Source organism: Lynx canadensis, chromosome A1 (genome assembly GCF_007474595.2).
Source record: "Lynx canadensis isolate LIC74 chromosome A1, mLynCan4.pri.v2, whole genome shotgun sequence".
Classification (NCBI taxonomy): Eukaryota; Metazoa; Chordata; class Mammalia; order Carnivora; family Felidae; genus Lynx; species Lynx canadensis.
The window spans coordinates 83,356,255-83,375,099 of NC_044303.2; the positions used below are offsets into that span (position 1 = coordinate 83,356,255).

Here is an 18,845-nt window from a genome sequence, read left to right on the forward strand (position 1 = left end):
AACAGACACACAGACCAATGGAATAGAATGGAAACCCCAGAACTAGACCCACAAACGTATGGCCAACTAATCTTTGACAAAGCAGGAAAGAACATCCAATGGAAAAAGACAGTCTCTTTAACAAATGGTGCTGGGAGAACTGGACAGCAACATGCAGAAGGTTGAAACTAGACCCCTTTCTCACACCATTCACAAAAATAAACTCAAAATGGATAAAGGACCTGAATGTGAGACAGGAAACCACCAAAACCCTAGAGGAGAAAGCAGGAAAAGACCTCTCTGACCTCAGCCGTAGCAATCTCTTACTCGACACATCCCCAAAGGCAAGGGAATTAAAAGCAAAAATGAATTACTGGGACCTTATGAAGATAAGAAGCTTCTGCACAGCAAAGGAAACAACCAACAAAACTAAAAGGCAACCAACGGAATGGGAAAAGATATTTGCAAGTGACATATCAGACAAAAGGCTAGTATCCAAAATCTATAAAGAGCTCACCAAACTCCACACCTGAAAAACAACCCAGTGAAGAAGTGGGCAGAAAACATGAATAGACACTTCTCTAAAGAAGACATCCCGATGGCCAACAGGCACATAAAAAGATGCTCAATGTCGCTCCTTATCAGGGAAATACAAATCAAAACCACACTCAGATATCACCTCATGCCAGTCAGAGTGGCCAAAATGAACAAATCAGGAGACTATAGATGCTGGAGAGGATGTGGCGAAACGGGAACCCTCTTGCACTGTTGGTGGGAATGCAAATTGGTGCAGCCACTCTGGAAAGCAGTGTGGAGGTTCCTCAGAAAATTAAAAATAGACCTACCTGATGACCCAGAAATAGCACTGCTAGGAATTTACCCAAGGGATACAGGAGTACTGATGCATAGGGGCACTTGTACCCGAATGTCTATTGCAGCTCTCTCAACAATAGCCAAATTATGGAAAGAGCCTAAATGTCCATCAACTGATGAATGGATAAAGAAATTGTGGTTTATATACACAATGATGTACTACGTGGCAATGAGAAAGAATGAAATCTGGCCCTTTGTAGCAACGTGGATGGAACTGGAGAGTGTGATGCTAAGTGAAATAAGCCATACAGGGAAAGACAGATACCATATGTTTTCACTCTTATGTGGATCCTGAGAAACTTAACAGAAACCCATGGAGGGGAAGGAAAAAAAAAAGAGGTTAGAGTGGGAGAGAGCAAAAGCATAAGAGACTCTTAGAGACAGAGAACAAACTGAGGGTTGATGGGGGGTGGGAGGGAGGGGAGGATGGGTGATGGGCATTGAGGAGGGCACCTTTTGGGATGAGCACTGGGTGTTGTATGGAAACCAATTTGACAATAAATTTCATATATTGAAAAAAAATAAACAAATAAATTAAAGAATTGAAATAATAAACAAACAAACAAACAATTAAATTGTGTGGTTGGCCAGGAAAATGACATTCCAAAAACGTGTATGTGTCAATTTTTAGAGCTGAATGCAAAGAAGAGGGACACTAAGGAGATTCTGTCAAAGCATTAAAATAATTCAGCAATTTATTCTCCAGAGTTGCCCTTCCCCACATCTTCATGAATACTCTGGCCATTTGTTGTGGAGTCTATAGATAAGGGGATTTGGCATGGGCATAAGGATGGTGTAGAAAACAGAGATCATTTTATCTTGGATGGGAGAACGAACTGAAGTGGGCAGCATGTATATGAACAATACTGTTCCATAGTACATTCCCACCACCCTGAGGTGAGAGGAACAGGTGGCAAAAGCTTTTCAGTGACCATCTCCAGAACCCATGCAAATGACAGCCAGCATGACACAAGCATAGGAAGCAATGATGGTTGTTACAGGGATAACAATCCTTACAATACAGCAGTAGAAAAGAACTTCTTCAAATGTTGAGATATCATTGCATGAGACGATTAGCATGGAAGGAAAATCACAGAAGTTGGCTATTTCCCTGAACCCACAATAGGAGAAGGAAAATGATACCATCAGTAGAGCCCAGGATCCAAGAAGATGCGGCCATAAGTCCACAAATTTTAGGGCTCATAGATTGAAATATCTTAGAAGATGGCAAATGGCAACATAATGGTCAAAAGACATGATTGCCAACAGGAAACATTAACAACCTATTAGTGATGCATAGAAGAAAATTTGTGTGGCACACGCTGCCACAGTAATGGACTTGCTGCCAGACAAGTAGTTGAAGGCCATCTTGGGTACAGTAGTGCAGATGAGTATGAGATCCATGAGGGACAGCTGGCTGAGGAGGAAGTACATGGGGGTGTGGAACTGGGTGTCCAGGTAGATAAGGAGAACCATGACAGTGTTTCCCGTGAAGGCCACCATAAAGATACTGAAGACCAAAGAAAAGAGGAAGATGTGCATAGGGCTTTGATCAACGATTCCCAAAAGGATGAAATCAGAGGTAAAATCTGATTGTCCCATGCCATGATGAATGTGTTCTTTATCTATTACAACAAAAATTGATGCTAATTAATTAATTTGGCAAACACGTACCCAGTGCCTTACAAAAGCTTGTGATTGTGGTAATTCTACAGGTGAATGATTAAGATGACATCACCAGGATTAGGAATTTCAAAGATCAAAATGTATAATATCAGAAAAAATATTTTCCGTTAGTACTGTCTAGTTTACAAAAGTGTGAAACATTTAAGTTCATCTTCTTTTTTTTTTATGAAATTTATTGACAAATTGGTTTCCATACAACACCCAGTGCTCATCCCAAAAGGTGCCCTCCTCAATAACCATCACCCACCCTCCCCTCCCTCCCACCCCCCGTCAACCCTCAGTTTGTTCTCAGTTTTTAACAGTCTCTTATGCTTTTGCTCTCTCCCACTCTAACCTCTTTTTTTTTTCCTTCCCCTCCCCCAAGGGTTCCTGTTAAGTTTCTCAGGATCCACATAAGAGTGAAACCATATGGTATCTGTCTTTCTCTGTATGGCTTATTTCACTTAGCATTACACTCTCCAGTTCCATCCACGTTGCTACAAAAGGCCATATTTCATTTTTTCTCATTGCCACGTAGTATTCCATTGTGTATATATACCACAATTTCTTTATCCATTCATCAGTTGATGGACATTTAGGCTCTTTCCATAATTTGGCTATTGTTGAGAGTGCTGCTATGAACATTGGGGTGCAAGTGCCCCTATGCATCAGTACTCCTGTATCCCTTGGATAAATTCCTAGCAGTGCTATTGCTGGGTCATAGGGTAGGTCTATTTTTAATTTTCTGAGGAACCTCCACACTGCTTTCCAGAGTGGCTGCACCAATTTGCATTCCCACCAACAGTGCAAGAGGGTTCCCGTTTCTCCACATCCTCTCCAGCATCTATAGTCTCCTGATTTGTTCATTTTGGCCACTCTGACTGGCGTGAGGTGATACCTGAGTGTGGTTTTGATTTGTATTTCCCTGATAAGGAGCGACGCTGAACATCTCTTCATGTGCCTGTTGGCCATCTGGATGTCTTCTTTAGAGAAGTGTCTATTCATGTTTTCTGCCCATTTCTTCACTGGGTTATTTGTTTTTCGGGTGTGGAGTTTGGTGAGCTCTTTATAGATTTTAGATACTAGCCCTTTGTCCGATATGTCATTTGCAAATATCTTTTCCCATTCCATTGGTTGCCTTTTAGTTTTGTTGGTTGTTTCCTTTGCTGTGCAGAAGCTTTTTATCTTCATAAGGTCCCAGCAATTCACTTTTGCTTTTAATTCCCTTGCCTTTGGGGATGTGTCGAGTAAGAGATTGCTACGGCTGAGGTCAGAGAGGTCTTTTCCTGCTTTCTCCTCTAAGGTTCTGATGGTTTCCTGTCTCACATTCAGGTCCTTTATCCATTTTGAGTTTATTTTTGTAAATGGTGTGAGAAAGTGGTCTAGTTTCAACCTTCTGCATGTTGCTGTCCAGTTCTCCCAGCACCATTTGTTAAAGAGGCTGTCTTTTTTCCATTGGATGTTCTTTCCTGCTTTGTCAAAGATGAGTTGGCCATACGTTTGTGGGTCTAGTTCTGGGGTTTCTATTCTATTCCATTGGTCTGTGTGTCTGTTTTTGTGCCAATACCATGCTGTCTTGATGATGACAGCTTTGTAGTAGAGGCTAAAGTCTGGGATTGTGATGTCTCCTGCTTTGGTCTTCTTCTTCAAAATTCCTTTGGCTATTCGGGGCCTTTTGTGGTTCCATATGAATTTTAGGATTGCTTGTTCTAATTTCGAGAAGAATGCTGGTGCAATTTTGATTGGGATTGCATTGAATGTGTAGATAGCTTTGGGTAGTATTGACATTTTGACAATATTTATTTTTCCAATCCATGAGCAGGGAAAGTCTTTCCATTTCTTTAAATCTTCTTCAATTTCCTTCATAAGCTTTCTATAGTTTTCAGCATACAGATCCTTTACATCTTTGGTTAGATTTATTCCTAGGTATTTTATGCTTCTTGGTGCAATTGTGAATGGGATCAGTTTCTTTATTTGTCTTTCTGTTGCTTCATTGTTAGTGTATAAGAATGCAACTGATTTCTGGACATTGATTTTGTATCCTGCAACTTTGCTGAATTCATGTATCAGTTCTAGCAGACTTTTGGTGGAATCTATTGGATTTTCCATGTATAATATCATGTCATCTGCAAAAAGCGAAAGCTTGACTTCATCTTTGCCAATTTTGATGCCTTTGATTTCCTTTTGTTGTCTGATTGCTGATGCTAGAACTTCCAGCACTATGTTAAACAACAGCGGTGAGAGTGGGCATCCCTGTAGTGTTCCTGATCTCAGGGAAAAAGCTCTCAGTTTTTCCCCGTTGAGGATGATGTTAGCTGTGGGCTTTCATAAATGGCTTTTATGATCTTTAAGTATGTTCCTTCTATCCCGACTTTCTCAAGGGTTTTTATTAAGAAAGGGTGCTGGATTTTGTCAAAGGCCTTTTCTGCATCGATTGACAGGATCATATGGTTCTTCTCTTTTTTTTTGTTAATGTGATGTATCACGTTGATTGATTTGCGAATGTTGAGCCAGCCCTGCATCCCAGGAATGAATCCCACTTGATCATGGTGAATAATTCTTTATATATGCTGTTGAATTCGATTTGCTAGTATCTTATTGAGAATTTTTGCATCCATATTCATCAGGGATATTGGCCTGTAGTTCTCTTTTTTTACTGGGTCTCTGTCTGGTTTAGGAATCCAAGTAATACTGGCTTCATAGAATGAGTCTGGAAGTTTTCCTTCCCTTTCTATTTCTTGGAATAGCTTGAGAAGGATAGGTATTATCTCTGCTTTAAATGTCTGGTAGAACTCCCCTGGGAAGCCATCTGGTCCTGGACTCTTATTTGTTGGGAGATTTTTGATAACCGATTCAATGTCTTCGCTGGTTATGGGTCTGTTCAAGCTTTCTATTTCCTCCTGATTGAGTTTTGGAAGAGTGTGGGTGTTCAGGAATGTGTCCATTTCTTCCAGGTTGTCCAATTTGTTGGCATATAATTTTTCATAGTATTCCCTGATAATTGTTTGTATCTCTGAGGGATTGGTTGTAATCATTCCATTTTCATTCATGATTTTATCTATTTGGGTCATCTCCCTTTTCTTTTTGAGACGCCTGCCTAGAGGTTTGTCAATTTTGTTTATTTTTTCAAAAAACCAACTCTTGGTTTCGTTGATCTGCTCTATCATTTTTTTAGATTCTATATTGTTGATTTCTGCTCTGATCTTTATTATTTCTCTTCTTCTGCTGGGTTTAGGCTGCCTTTGCTGTTCTGCTTCTATTTCCTTTAGGTGTGCTGTTAGATTTTGTATTTGGGATTTTTCTTGTTTCTTGAGATAGGCCTGGATTGCAATGTATTTTCCTCTCAGGACTGCCTTCGCTGCGTCCCAAAGCGTTTGGATTGTTGTATTTTCATTTTCGTTTGTTTCCATATATTTTTTGATTTCTTCTCTAATTGCCTGGTTGACCCACTCATTCGTTAGTAGGGTGTTCTTTAACCTCCATGCTTTTGGAGGCTTTCCAGACTTTTTCCTGTGGTTGATTTCAAGCTTCATAGCATTGTGGTCTGAAAGTATGCATGGTATAATTTCAATTCTTGTAAACTTATGAAGGGCTGTTTTGTGACCCAGTATATGATCTATCTTGGAGAATGTTCCATGTGCACTCGAGAAGAAAGTATATTCTGTTGCTTTGGGATGCAGAGTTCTAAATATATCTGTCAAGTCCATCTGATCCAATGTCTCATTCAGGGCCCTTGTTTCTTTATTGATCGTGTGTCTAGATGATCTATCCATTTCTGTAAGTGGGGTGTTAAAGTCCCCTGCAATTACCACATTCTTATCAATAAGGTTGCTTCTGTTTATGAGTAATCGTTTTATATACTTGGGGGCTCCGGTATTCGGCGCATAGACATTTATAATTGTTAGCTCTTCCTGATGGATAGACCCTGTAACTATTATATAATGTCCTTCTTCATCTCTTGTTACAGCCTTTAATTGAAAGTCTAGTTTGTCTGATATAAGTATGGCTACTCCAGCTTTCTTTTGGCTTCCAGTAGCATGATAAATAGTTCTCCATCCCCTCACTCTGAATCTAAAGGTGTCCTCAGGTCTAAAATGAGTCTCTTGTAGACAGCAAATAGATGGGTCTTGTTTTTTTATCCATTCTGATACCCTATGTCTTTTGGTGGGCGCATTTCATCCATTTACATTCAGTGTTATTATAGAAAGATACGGGTTTAGAGTCATTGTGATGTCTGTATGTTTTATGCTTGTAGTGATGTCTCTGGTACTTTGTCTCACAGGGTCCCCCTTAGGATCTGTTGTAGGGCTGGTTTAGTGGTGACGAATTCCTTCAGTTTTTGTTTGTTTGGGAAGACCTTTATCTCTCCTTCTATTCTAAATGACAGACTTGCTGGATAAAGGATTCTGGGCTGCATATTTTTGCTGTCTAGCACCCTGAAAATCTCGTGCCAATTCTTTCTGGCCTGCCAAGTTTCAAAAGAGAGATCAGTCACGAGTCTTATAGGTTTCCCTTTATATGTGAGGGCACGTTTACCCCTTGCTGCTTTCAGAATTTTCTCTTTATCCTTGTATTTTGCCAGTTTCACTATGATATGTCGTGCAGAAGATCGATTCAAGTTACGTCTGAAGGGAGTTCTCTGTGCCTCTTGGATTTCAATGCCTTTTTCCTTCCCCAGTTCAGGGAAGTTCTCAGCTATTATTTCTTCAAGTACCCCTTCAGCACCTTTCCCTCTCTCTTCCTCCTCTGGGATACCAATTATGTGTATATTATTTCTTTTTAGTGTATCACTTAGTTCTCTAATTTTCCCCTCATATTCCTGGATTTTTTTATCTCTCTTTTTCTCAGCTTCCTCTTTTTCCATAACTTTATCTTCTAGTTCACCTATTCTCTCCTCTGCCTCTTCCATCCGAGGAAGATGCATTTTGTTTTGCATTTCATTTAAAGCGTTTTTCAGCTCCTCGTGACTGTTCCTTAGTCCCTTGATCTCTGTAGCAAGAGATTCTCTGCTGTCCTGTATACTGTTTTCAAGCCCAGTGATTAATTTTATGACTATTATGCTAAATTCACTTTCTGTTATATTATTTAAATCCTTTTTGATCAGCTCATTAGCTGTTGTTATTTCCTGGAGATTCTTCTGAGGGGAATTCTTCTGCTTGGTCATTTTGGATAGTCCCTGGTGTGGTGAGGACCTGCAGGGCACTTCCCCTGTGCTGTGGTGTATAACTGGAGTTGGTGGGCGGGGCCGCAGTCAGTCCTGATGTCTGCCCCCAGCCCACCGCTGGGGCCACAGTCAGACTGTTGTGTGCCTTCTCTTCCCCTCTCCTAGGGGCGGGTTTCACTGTGGGGTGGCGTGACCCATCTGGGCTACTTGCACACTGCCAGGCTTGTGATGCTGGGGATCTGGCGTATTAGCTGGGGTGGGAAGGCAAGGAGCACGGCGGCAGGGGGGTAGGCTTAGCTCGCTTCTCCTTAGGTGATCCACTTCAGGAGGGGCCCTGTGGCAGCTGGAGGGAGTCAGATCCGCTGCCGGAGGTTTGGCTCCGCAGAAGCACAGAGTTGGGTGTTTGCGCGGAGCGAGCAATTTCCCTGGCAGGAACCGGTTCCCTTTGGGATTTTGGCTGGGGGATGGGCGGGGGAGATGGCGCTGGCGAGCGCCTTTGTTCCCCACCAAACTGAGCTCTGTCGTCCGGGGGCTCCGCAGCTCTCCCTCCCTTTGTCCTGCAGCCTTCCCGCTTTCTGAGCAGAGCTGTTAACTCATGACCTCCCAGACGCTAAGTCGCGCTTGCTGTCGGAACACAGTCCGTCAGGCCCCTCCGCTTTTGCAAGCCGGATTCAGGGGCTCTGCTTGGCTGGCGAACCGCCCCTCCGCCCCGGCTCCCTCCCGTCAGTCCGTGGAGCGCGCACCGCCTCGCCGCCCTTCCTACCCTCTTCCATGGGCCTCTCGTCTGCACTAGGGTCCGGTGACTCCGTTCTGCTAATCCTCTGGCGGTTTTCTGGGTTATTTAGGCAGGTGTAGGTGGAATCTAAGTGATCAGCAGGACGCGCGGTGAGCCCAGCGTCCTCCTATGCCGCCATCTTCCTGTCGACTCTTAAGTTCGTCTTCTAACTACCCTTTGTCTTCCTTGGAAAATTAAGATAATAATATACATTTTATATAATTGATAATGTTTCTTAGAAAAAGAAACTTCCCCTAAAAAAATCAGACAGTGTGTGGTAATATTAGAAGTCCTTTACAGATATGTTGATAGAGAAATTAAGCTTAAGTCAGCATGTGGAAGAAAAATATATTAGAGATAAAGAATACAATATGTACCTTTGCCCTCAAGATGCTAGAAATTCTTTTTTTCTATCAGTGTTAACAAAACCTTTACATTTGTCAATTTCTTTACAGTTTAATGTTTATTTATTTTTGAGAGAGAGAGAGAGAGAGAGAGAGAGAGAGAAAGAGAGATAGCACAATCATAGAAGGAGCAGAGAGAGAGGGAGACACAGAATCTGAAGCAGGCTCCAGGCTCCAAGCTTTCAGCCAGAGCCCCATACGGGACTCGAACTCATGAGCTGTGAGATCATGACCTTAGCTGAAGTCAGACACTCCACTGACTGAGCCACCCAGGTGCCCCAATTTCTTTACAGTTTAGAGTGTTTCATTTGTACTTACAGAAAATATTCTATACACCAAGTGGATGAGATGAGAAAATATTTTAATTATACAAATATAAAACTGTTGTACAATTTTTCTTTAGCTCAATGTGATATCTCTCCAAAAGGGATATGTTGAGTCCTCAACCCCAGCATCTCCAAAAGTAAACTACTTTCAAAATAATTAGTAAAGATGAGATGAGATCATACTGAATGATTTGTGCAAATACCACTCCAATAGGACTAGTATCTTTATATGAAGATAGCCGTGTGAAGACAGAGACACAAGTGGAATGCATGATAATAGAGGCAGAGATTGAAGTGATACATCTACATACCAAGGAATTTCAATTATTGTTTGTCCTCACCAGAAGCTAGGAGAGAGATTTGACTTCTTTCTTCCAAGCCCCAGAAGTAACCACCCCTGCCAATATCTTCAATTTTTACTTGTAGTAGTCTCCATTACTGTAAGATAATATATTTGTGTCATTTTAAGACAACCACCATGTGGTACCTTGTTATGCTTTTCTAGGAAACCAATATATCCAAAATGTCCTCTAAATAATTACTACATACAAAAACAGAAATTCACAGAAACTCAATGTCCAAACATTCAAACAATGTTTCTGAAGTTCTATGTGTTGGGCACCGGAAGTAAAGCAGCAATCACAACAGGCACAAAAACAAAACAAAACCAAACAAAAAACAACAACAAAGAAACTTACCCTTACCAATAGAGACAAAAACAAACAAACAACAACAAAAACAAAAAAGACACCACTATGAAGGTGTGGAAACATAATTGAAATGGAGTGTTCCATTTTGAAGAGAGTACTCAGGGGGACCTCACTTATCTGGTGGTATTTGACTAAATGCTAGGGGGAAGTTAAAAAAAATACAGCACATAATAATAAAGAACAATCCATGCATAAATTCCACAAAGTGGAACATAAGTGAAAAATTTACATATATACAAGATTTTAGAAAAACAGATATTGCTAAGTTAATGTTTCATGTTCACCATAGCATTTAAAGTTTATTTTGATGTGATTATTTATGTATGATAAAAGTTTGTATATGAAGCATGTCATTCCAGGTAATAAAAACAATGTCATAAACAAAAAGACTAGCCTGATGAATATAACAATTAACATGAATATACTTTTATTAATCCATGCATCACATTTTTTGAAGAGGTAAAAAACCCAAACCAAACCAAACCAAACCAAAACAACAACAACAGCAAAAACTTAAGTAGCAAGGAAAAATGTAGCTGAGAGGAAGCTAGAACCTTGAATCCAGCCTCATGAGTTTGAATTTATTTTTTCATTTTTTAAAAGAGGGTATGTAGTTCTTTAAGTTGTAATCGTGTATACAAATTGTGAATGATGCTGTGAGTAAGAAAGAGAAAAACCTAAAAATATTTTAAAATTTCAATTCATGAATGATCACCACCTACAAATACTAATCTACCAGAATGACTTCTCTGTATTTTGATCTCATTAAGTCTCAAAGAAGAGTGACTTGATTCCGTGACAGTGAATTTCTGTGTATGTGTCCATAACAAGTTCAACCCATAAATCATGGAAACCATTCCCAGATATTGAGAAAAGAATCACTGAACGAATTAATTGATATATACACTGACTGGCCAGGATTTGACCAGAAAAATTAAGCAAAACAGTATGCGAAATGATGCCAGGCTACATATTGATGTAATCAATTCTGGATGCTAAACTAATTATACTCCTTTGTAGAGGAATGGTCAGAAAAAAAATAGATGAGAACAGGAAAAAAATTTCATGAGCAAAAATTTCCATAGTAACCCTTTTTCCAATAGCAAAATACAGCCTTAAAGTACATTAATTCCTGTTTTTTTTTTTAATTTTTTTTTCAGCGTTTATTTATTTTTGAGACAGAGAGAGACAGAGCATGAACGGGGGGAGGGGCAGAGAGAGAGGGAGACACAGAATCGGAAACAGGCTCCAGGCTCTGAGCCATCAGCCCAGAGCCCGACGCGGGGCTCGAACTCCCGGACCGCGAGATCGTGACCTGGCTGAAGTCGGACGCTCAACCGACTGCGCCACCCAGGCGCCCCCATTAATTCCTGTTTTAAGGCATAGCTACACTCTCTGATAGCTATACTATAATTAATGAGCCTCAGTAATGAAATATTGAATTAACAGATCACAGTTCACTCACAAATTCTATGATATGAAATTTAAATACAGATGATACATTATTTAAGAAATAGAGCAGTATCGAAATAATGGTTATTATTATAACCAAACCAGGAGGTTATATAATTAGAGAGTGTCAGACTGATTTCCAAAAAAACATTGGTAATGTTATTGTAAAGCCTTTACAAAAGTGCTTTATGCATAATAAATTTGTTTTTAAATTTGAAGTTATATGAATCTATTTAAAAATACATATAAAGGTCTTAGAAGAAAACATAACAAGTATACAGGTTCTGTGAGTGTGAGCTGTGCTTACTAAAAGAAAAAACAATGAGGTCTCAAATTGCATTTCAAATGATGCACTCATATTCTTATTCTCATTCTATTCTCATATTCTTATTCTCAGCATTATATGAAAAGAAAACATGGATTTTTACCCAATTTTTTCCATGTGTGAGCTGAGGCAAGTACTTAACACCTGCCACAATTCTCATATTCTTACAAGCAGAGTACTATCACATTCCTCAAAAAAAAATGCACAGATTAAATGAAAGAATCACATAAAGTGCTTAGGACTAAAATCACTTAAGAAATGAAACCAATTATCTCCAGATCTCCATTTTCAGCAGAACGTTTGGCATTAACTTGCAAACACTCTTACCTGATTATTTATACTGTCTCTTAGTAGGAGTCTAAATAGCATATAATTTCAATGAGACATTACACTACAGAAAAAGAAAATTACACATTTTGCATGTTTTTATCTACATAATAAAAAAGAAACACTTCACACACAACTGGAAACTTTATCATTATTAATAAATGGAAAACATACTAAAGAACTAGAGAAAATAAACACATCTAGGGATACTCATAGTAACCCCTAGTAATCATGAGAGTTACTCATAGAAATCATGAAAGGGTCCAAAGTCTTCATAACAGCACTCATTTAAATATCATTCTCAGTTTATTATATTATTTAACATCCCAGAGAATCAGCATGACTCTAATTGCATGTGTATGGTACATCCTTGATCATGAATACACATATACCTGTCAAAATATAACTTTTCTTTTAAAATGTTTTAAACAGAAAATTATGAATATATTTTCACTTTATTCTAGAAGCACTCATAGAATGTGGCATCATACCTGCTCTGAATTATTTTATTGAAATCTCACTCTCTTTAACTTCCCTGGAAGACACAAATCATCAGTCTAAAGTAAAAGAATTTTTATTCCTAGATAAACCCTACCCAGCCTGACCATGGGAAGAAGATGGAAAATTAATGTGTTACCCCTCTGGAGATTCCATTCCCTTTTCTTTAATTATAATAGCTTTCATTGTTTTTCATCTCCTCTCCTAGGACAATGAAAAAAATTAGCTTTTATGCTTTTTGAAAATAGTTACCCTGGGTAGATAATTATGTCTCCTTCTTAAAGTATTAGTGTGAACTCACTGAAATTTTCTGCTCCACCTCACATCCATAACAATAACAGGAAAACCATATCGAGTGCTTCCTATATGGTTGGCACTGAGCAGGATGTATGTGAACTCACAGACATTTACAAACATTGCATGTATCAGGTACTGTTATTATTATTTTTTTCTTTTCTTCCATAATAAAACTGCTTGAGGAAATTGTCCAAGGTAATGGCAAACTGTTCAAGCTAATGAACAAAAGACAGGATATTCCAATGCTAGCATCAGTTCGATTTTTATGTTTTATTAAAGTATAATTAACCATTATAAATTACACATATTTAAGATATTCAGCTTGATATTTTGATGTATGTATACACTGTGAAATGACTTCCACAATAAGTTAATTGACATAATTATCACTTCCAATACCATTATTATTGTGTAGTGAGAACATTTGAGATCTGCACACATAGTAAATTTTAAGTATATAATACAGTTTTGAAAACTAACTACAGTCAACATGCTATACATAGGACATCCAGAACTTATACAATGGAATGTTCTTCATTCAGCTTTTTAATTTTTTTTAATTTACATCCAAATCAGTTAGCATATAGTGCAACAATGATTTCAGGAGTAGATTCCTTAATGCAACTTACCCATTTGGGCCATCTCCCATTCCCACAACCCTCCAGTAACCTGTTTATTCTCTCTTATGTTTTCTCCCACTCCCTGTTTTTATATTATTTTGTTTCCCTTCCCTTATGTTCATCTGTTTTGTATCTTATAGTCCTTATATGAGTGAAGTCATATATTTGTCTTTCTCTGACTGACTAATTTCACTTAGCATAACCTTCCACTTCCATCCATGTAGTTGCAAATGGCAAAATTTCATTCTTTTTGATTGCCGAGTAATAGTCCATTGTGTGTGTGTGTGTGTGTGTGTGTGTGTGTGTATATAAAATGGATAAGGAATTGGTATATATATATACCAATATATATATATATATATATATATATATATATATATATGCCAATTCCTTATCCATTCATCCATCGATGGACATTTGGGCTCTTTCCATACTTTGGCTATTGCTGATAGTGCTGCTATAAACATTGCATATGTCCCTTCAAATCAGCGCACCTGTATATTTTGGATAAATACCTAGTAGTGCAATTGCTGAGTAGTAGGGTAGTTATATTTTTAATTTTTTGAGGAAACTCCATAGTGTTTTCCAGGGTGGCTTCACCAGCTTGCATTCCCACCAACAATGCAAAAGAGATACTCTTTCTCTGCATCGTCACAAACATCTGTTGTTGCCTGAGTTGTTAATGTTAGCCATTCTGACAGGTGTAAGGTGGTATCTCATTGTGGTTTTGATTTGCATTTCCCTGATTATGAGTGATTTTGAGCCTTTTTCATGTGTTGGTTGGCCATCTGGATGTCTTTGGAGAAGTGTCTTTTGATGTCTTCTGCCCATTTCTTCACTGGATTATTTGTTTTTATGGGTGTTGAGTTTGACAAATTCTTCATAGATTTTGGATACTAACCCTTTATCTGATATGTTGTTTGCAAATATCTTCTCCCATTCAGTCGGTTGCCTTTTAGCTTTCCTGCTTGTTTCCTTTGCTGTGCAAAAGCTTTTTATTTTGATGAGGTCCTAGTAGTTCATTTTTGCTTTTGTTTCCCTTGCCTCCAGAGACGTGTTGAGTAAAAAGTTGCTGCAGCCAAGACCAAAGAGGATTTTTCCTGCTTTCTTCTCAAGAATTTAGATGGTTTCCTGTCTTACATTTAGGTCTTTCATCCATTTTGAGTTTATTTTTGTGTATGGTGTAAGAAAGTGGTCGAAGTTCATTTTTCTGCATGTCGCTGTCCAGTTTTCCCAGCACCACTTGCTGAAGAGACTGTTTATTCCAATGGATATTCTTTCCTGATTTGTCAAAGATCAGTTGGCCATACGTTTGTGGGTCTGTTTCTGGGTCCTCTATTCTGTTCCATTGATCTTACTGTCTGTTCTTGGGTTAGTACCATACTGTCTTGGTGATTATAGCTTTGTAGTATAACTTGAAGTCCAGGATTGTCATGCCTCCTCCTTTGGTTTTCTCTTTCAAGATTGCTTTGGCTATTCGGGTCTTTTCTGGTTCCATACAAATTTTAGGATTATTTGTTCTAGCTCTGTGAAGAATGCTTGTGTTATTTTGATAGGGATTGCGTTGAATATGTAGATTGCTTTGGGTATAATCGACATTTTAACAATATTTGTTCTTCCTACCAAGAAGCATGGAATATTTTTCCATTTTTTTGTGTGTCTTCCTCAATTTCTTTCATGAGCTTTCTATACTTTTCAGTGTATAGATTTTTCACCTCTTTGGTTAGATTTATTCCTCGGTATTTTACGGTTTTTGGTGTCATTGTAAATGGGATCAATTCCTTGATTTCTCTTTCTGTTGCCTCATTGTTGTTGAATAAGAATGCAACCAATTTCTGGCATTGATTTAATACCCTGCAACTTTGCTGAATTCATGAATCAGTTCTAGCAGGTTTTTGGTGGCATCTTTTGGGTTTTCCATATATAGAATCATGTCATCTGTAAAGAGTGAAACTTACACCCCCTCCTGGGCAATTTGGATGCCTTTATTTCTTTGTGTTGTCTGACTGCAGAGGCTAAGACTTCCAATACTATGTTGAATAACACTGGCGACAGTGTACATCTTTGTCTTATTCCTGACCTTAGGGGGAAAGCTCTCAGTTCTTCCCCATTGAGGATTATATTAGCGTTGGGTCATTCATATATGGCTTTTATGATCTCGAGGTATGATCCTTCTTTCCCTACTTTCTTGAAAGTTTTTATCAAGAAAGGATGCTGTATTTTGTCAAATGCTTTCCCTGCACCTATTGAGAGGATCATATGGTTCTTGTCCTTTCTTTTATTGATGTGACAGATCATGTAAATTTTTTTGTGGATATTGAACCATCCCTGCATCCCAGGCATAAATCCTACTTGGTCGTGGTGAATAATTTTCTTAATGTATTGTTGGATCCAGTTGGCTAATATCTTGTTGAGGATTTTTGCATCCATGTTCATCAGGGAAATGGGTCTATACTTATTTTTAGTGTGGTCTCTGGTGTTGGAATCAAGGTAATGCTGGCCTCATAGAAAGTGTTTGGAAGTTTTCCTTCCATTTCTATTTTTTGGAACAGCTTCAAGAGAATAGGTGTTAACTCTTCCATAAATGTTTGGTAGAATTGCCCTAGAAAGTCTTCTGGCCCTGGACTTGTTCTTTGGGAGGTATTTGATTAGTAATTTGATATATTTACTGGTATGGGTCTGTTTAAATTTTCTATTTCTTCCTTTTCCAGTTTTGGTAGTATATATGTCTCTACGAATTTGTCCATTTCTTCCAGATTGCCCATTTTATTGGCATATAATTGCTCATAATATTCTCTTATTATGGTTTTTATTTCTGCTGTATTGGTTGTGGTCTCCCCTCTTTCCTTTTTGATTTCATTTATTTGAGTTCTTTCCTTTTTGTTTTTGATCAAAGTGGCTAGTGGTTTATCAATTTTGTTAATTCTTTCAAAGATCCAGCTTCTCATTTTGTTGATCTGTTCTACTGTTTTGTTTTGTTTGTTTCAATAGCATTAATTTCTGCTCTAATCATTATTATTTCCTGTCTTCTGTTGGTTTTGAGTTTTATTTGATTTTCTTTTTCCAGCTCTTTAAAGCACAAGATTAGGTTGTGTATCTGAGGTCTTTCTTCTTTCTTTAAGAAGGCATGGATTGCTATGTACTTTCCTCTTATGACAACCTTTGCTGTGTCCCAGAGGCTTTGGGTTGTGGGGTTATCATTTTAATTGGCTTCCATATACTTTTTAATTTACTCTTTAACTTCTTGGTTGGCCCATTCACTCTTTAGTAGGATGTTCTTCAGTCTCCAATATTTGTTACCTTTCCAGATTTTTTTTTCTTGTGGTTGATTTCGAGTTTCATAGCATTGTGGTCTGAAAATATGCACTGTATGATCTCAGTCTTTTTGTACTGGCTGAGGGCTGATTTGTGTCCCAGTCTGTGGTCTATTCTGGAGAATGTTCTATGTGCACTGGAGAAGAATGTATATTCCACTGCTTTAGGATGAAATATTCTGAATATACCTGTTAAGTCCATCTGGTCTAGTGTGTCATTCAAGTCCATTGTTTCTTTCTTGATTTTTTGATTAGATGATCTGTCAGTTGCTGTGAGTGGAATGTTGATGTCTCCTACTATTATGGTATTACTATCAATGAGTTTCTTTATGTTTGTGATTAATTGATTTATATATTTGGGTGCTTTCACATTTGGTGCATAAATGTTTACAACCGTTAGGTCTTCTTGATGGATAGACCCCTTAATTATAGTACAAGACTCTTCTTCATCTCTTGATACAGTCTTTATTTTGACGTCTAGGTTGTCTAATATAAGTATGGCTACTCCAGCTTTCTTTTGTTGACCATTAGCATTATAGATGGTTCTCAATCCCCTTATTTTCAACCTGAAGGTGACTTTAGGTCTAAAGTGGGTCTCTTGTAAACAGCATATAGATGGATCTTGTTTTCTTATCCATTCTGTTACCGTATGTCTTTTTATTGGAGCATTTAGTCCATTGAAATTTAGAGTGAGTACTGAAAGATGTGAATTTATTGCCATTATGTTGCTTGTAGAGTTGGAGTTTCTGGTGGTGTTCTCTGGTCCTTTCTAAGCTTTGTTGCTTTTGGTCTTTATTATTATTTATTTTTATTTTTTTCATCTTTTGTCCCCTCAGAGAGTCACCCTTAAAATTTCTTGCAGGGCTGGATTAGTGGTCACAAACTCCTTTAATTTTTGTTTGTTTAGGAAACTTTTTATCTCTCCTTCTATTTTGAATGACAGCCTTGCTGGATAAAGAACTCTTGGCTGCATATTTTTCTGATTCAGCACATTGAATATACCCTGCCACTCCTTTCTGGCCTGCCAAGTTTCTGTGGATAGGTCTGCTGCATACCTGATCTATCTTCCCTTATAGGTTAAGGACTGGTTTTTTTTTTTTTTCCCCTTGCTGCTTTCATGATTCTCTCCTTGCCTGAGTATTTGTGAATTTGACTATGATATGCTTTCTTGATGGTTGGATTTTGTTGAATCTAATGGAATTCCTTTGTGCTTCCTGGATTTTGATGTCTGCGTCTTTCCCCAGGTTAGGAAAGTTTTATGCTATGATTTCTTCACATAGCCCTTCTACCCTATTTCTATCTCTTCCTCTTCTGGGACCCCTATGATTCTGATGTTGTTCTTTTTTAATGAGTCACTGATACATCTGTTTCTTAAATTGTGTTCTTTTGCCTTATATCCCCTCTATTTTCTGCTTCACTGTTCTCCATAAGTTTGTCCTCTATATAGCTGATTCTCTGTTCTGCCTCATCCACCATTTGAAATTGCAGCTCAGTTATAGCATTTTTTATTTCATCCCGACTAGGTTTTATCTCTGCAGAAAATGATTCTAATCTGTTTTCAATCCCAGCTAATATTCTTAATATTGTGATTCTAAATTCTGATTTAGACATCTTGATTGTATCTGTGTTGTAAATTCCCTGGATGTCATTTCTTCCTGTTCTTTCCTTAGGGTGAATTCCTTCATTTTGTCATTTTGAGGGAGAAAAGCAATTAATAAGGTAAACAATTTAAAATTAAAAAAATTAAAAACACAAAAATCAAATAAAGTAATCTAGATCCTAGGTGTGTCCTGGTGTGTTTGTTGAAAGGAGCTTGAGAGATTAGAGAAAAAAGGGAAAGATAGAAAAGAAAAGAAATGAAAGGAAAAGCAAAGAAAAGAAAGGAAAATTTCTGAAAATTTGAAAAAAATGAATACAGTGAAATAGTATAAAATGAAATGATGGAAGTAAAAAATAGAATTTTAAAAAGTTACAAACAATAAAAATATAGTAGAAAACAAATAAATAATATTATTTTTAATAGAAATGGAAAGTAAAAATAATTTTTCCTCTAACTGTATTCAAGGATAAGAAAAGAAAAAAAATTGGATAGATGGACAAGCAAACAGACCGAAGT

At 37.9% G+C, this 18,845-nt stretch overlaps 1 pseudogene; it reads right to left on the reverse strand.

The window, feature by feature from the left end:
• Positions 1–1,547: 1,547 nt before the first annotated feature.
• LOC115499541 lies at positions 1,548–2,459 on the reverse strand (annotated as a pseudogene).
• Between the last annotated feature and the right edge of the window lie 16,386 nt (positions 2,460–18,845).